The following is a 3,609-nucleotide window of genomic DNA, read 5'->3' as shown; positions in this document are numbered from 1 at the left end:
TAGTGTATATACACTCTTGGAAATGGAAAAAAGAACACATTGACACCGGTGTGTCAGACCCACCATACTTGCTCCGGACACTGCAAGAGGGCTGTACAAGAAATGATCACACGCACGGCACAGCGGACACACCAGGAACCGCGGTGTTGGCCGTCGAATGGCGCTAGCTGCGCAGCATTTGTGCACCGCCGCCGTCAGTATCAGCCAGTATGCCGTGGCATACGGAGCTCCATCGCAGTCTTTAACACTGGTAGCATGCCGCGACAGCGTGGACGTGAACCGTATGTGCAGTTGACGGACTTTGAGCGAGGGCGTATAGTGGGCATGCGGGAGGCCGGGTGGACGTACCGCCGAATTGCTCAACACGTGGGGCGTGAGGTCTCCACAGTACATCGATGTTGTCGCCAGTGGTCGGCGGAAGGTGCACGTGCCCGTCGACCTGGGACCGGACCGCAGCGACGCACGGATGCACGCCAAGACCGTAGGATCCTACGCAGTGGCGTAGGGGACCGCACCGCCACTTCCCAGCAAATTAGGGACACTGTTGCTCCTGGGGTATCGGCGAGGACCATTCGCAACCATCTCCATGAAGCTGGGCTACGGTCCCGCACACCGTTAGGCCGTCTTCCGCTCACGCCCCAACATCGTGCAGTCCGCCTCCAGTGGTGTCGCGACAGGCGTGAATGGAGGGACGAATCGAGACGTGTCGTCTTCAGCGATGATAGTCGCTTCTGCCTTGGTGAGAATGATGGTCGTATGCGTGTTTGGCGCCGTGCAGGTGAGCGCCACAATCAGGACTGCATACGACCGAGGCACACAGGGCCAACACCCGGCATCATGGTGTGGGGAGCGATCTCCTACACTGGCCGTACACCACTGGTGATCGTCGAGGGGACACTGAATAGTGCACGGTACATCCAAACCGTCATCGAACCCATCGTTCTACCATTCCTAGACCGGCAAGGGAACTTGCTGTTCCAACAGGACAATGCACGTCCGCATGTATCCCGTGCCACCCAACGTGCTCTAGAAGGTGTAAGTCAACTACCCTGGCCAGCAAGATCTCCGGATCTGTCCCCCATTGCGCATGTTTGGGACTGGATGAAGCGTCGTCTCACGCGGTCTGCACGTCCAGCACGAACGCTGGTCCAACTGAGGCGCCAGGTGAAAATGGCATGGCAAGCCATTCCACAGGACTACATCCAGCATCTCTACGATCGTCTCCATGGGAGAATAGCAGCCTGCATTGCTGCGAAAGGTGGATATACACTGTACTAGTGCCGACATTGTGCATGCTCTGTTGCCTGTGTGTATGTGCCTGTGGTTCTGTCAGTGTGATCATGTGATGTATCTGACCCCAGGAATGTGTCAATCAAGTTTCCCCTTCCTGGGACAATGAATTCACGGTGTTCTTATTTCAATTTCCAGGAGTGTATAAAGGGCTCTGGCTTAGGATTTTTTGAATAGCAGCTTCTCCTTTATTTGCCTAACCTCTTAGCAATGTTCTTGAAATCATACACATGCCAGTTCTTGCCCAAAACTGTACAAGTGCCATAAGGGCTCAGAACCTCACGATAGCGTGTCTGCAAGGTTATTGTTTCATATTTTACCAGTTCCTTTTTAATGGTATCATATACCCTATCAGGGGACATGTAAGTATTACCGCAGATTGGGAAGTAGTGACTAACAATAAATGTCTACCACATGCAGCAGATGTTCACATTCGGCAAAACTCGTTTATGTAGACTTCGAGTTTAGAAAAATTTCATTTGTATACGCAAGATTAAACAGACAAATCGTAAGTTTTCTTAAAATCCGTGAACTGAAATATACAGAAGCGCCAAAGAAACTGTTATATGTATGCTGATTCAAATACAGAGATATATAAACAGGCAGAATACAACAAGTGTATGACGCAGTTGTTAGATCGGTTACTGCTGCTACAATGTCAGGTTATCACGATTTAAGTGAATTTGAACTTGTTGTTGTGGTCAGCGCAAGAGCGATGGGACACAGAATCTCCGAGGTAGCCATGAAGTGGGGATTTTCCCGTATGACCATTTCACGAGTGTACCGAGAATATCAGGAATCCAGTAAAACATCAAATTTCCAACAACGCTGAGGCCAGAAAAAGATCCCACAAGAACGGGACTAACGACGACTGAAGAGAATCATTCAATGTGACAGAAGTGCAACACTTCCGCGGACTGCTGCAGGTTTCAATGCTGTTCCATCAACAGGTGTTAGCGTGCAAACCATTCAACGGAACATCATCGACATGGGATTTCGGAACCGGAGGCCCACTCGTGTACTCTTGATGACTACACGACACAAAACTTTACGCCACGCCTGGGCCCGTCAACACCGACACTGGACTGATGATGACCGGAAATATGCTGTCTGGTCGGAAGAGTCTCATTTCAAATTGTATCGATTGGATAGACGTGTACGGGTATGGATACAACCTCATGAATCCATGGACCTGCCGGCCGGAGTGGCAGCGCGATTAAAGGCGCTACAGTCTGGAACCGCACGACCGCTACGGTCGCACGTTCGAATCCTGCCTCGGGCATGGATGTGTGTGATGTCCTTAGGTTAGTTAGGTTTAAGTAGTTCTAAGTTCTAGGGGACTTATGACCACAGCAGTTGAGTCCCATATGCTCAGAGCCATTTGAACCAATCCATGGACCCTGCATGTCAGCAGGGGACTGTTCAGGCTCTGTAATGGTGTAGGGCGTGTGCTGTTGGAGTAATATGGGACCCCTGATACGTCTAGATACGACTGCGACGGGTGACACGTACGTAAGAATCTTGCCTGATCACCTGCATCCATTAGGGTCCATTGTGCATCCGACTGACTTGAGCAATTCCAGCAGGACAATGCGACACCCAACACGTCCAGAATTGCTAAACTCTTCTGAGTTTAAACACTTCCGCTGGTCATAAAACTCCCCAGACGTGAAAATTATTGAGCATGTCTGGGATCCCTTGCAACGTGCTGTTCAGAAGAGATCTCCACCTCCTCGGGACTCTTACGGATTTATTGACAGCCCTGCAGGATTCATGCTGTCAGCTCCCTCCAGCACTACTTTAGACGTTAGTCGAGTCCATGCCACGTCGTGTTGCGGCACTTCTGCGTGCTCTCGGGGCCCCTACACGATATTAGGCAGGTGTACCAGTTTCTTTGCCTCTTCAGTGTGAATTTGTCTCATGTAGAAGCACACACATACATATGTGACACATTTTTGAAAATTTTGTAGTTTTTGAGTTTTGTCAAAAAGGTCTTCAGCTAAGCTAGTGCTCGGGCTCTAATGATCTTAACGTCGACTTGATGATGTTCAGTCTGTGGTTCTTCGTCGTCATAACGCACTTCTGTACGATCGCTGTGGCGATTTCTTTGCTTTTCTAGGCACTTTGAACTGTGATTTTGGCGCTCACATATTTTCTAAGTGATTTTAAACGCATTTCGTTATTTCGTTGTTTGTTAAGCGGAGTAGTTATTCCAATCTTGAGGGCACACTTCTGTTTTACGATATGATATCGCTCAGTCGTATGTTAAGTCTGTGAGACAGAGAGACGTCGGAGACAATTCCTTTTCAAGGTTAGGAG

Source organism: Schistocerca cancellata, chromosome 3 (genome assembly GCF_023864275.1).
Source record: "Schistocerca cancellata isolate TAMUIC-IGC-003103 chromosome 3, iqSchCanc2.1, whole genome shotgun sequence".
In the NCBI taxonomy this organism is placed as follows: domain Eukaryota; kingdom Metazoa; phylum Arthropoda; class Insecta; order Orthoptera; family Acrididae; genus Schistocerca; species Schistocerca cancellata.
Note: the sequence above shows the minus strand (reverse complement) of the source record.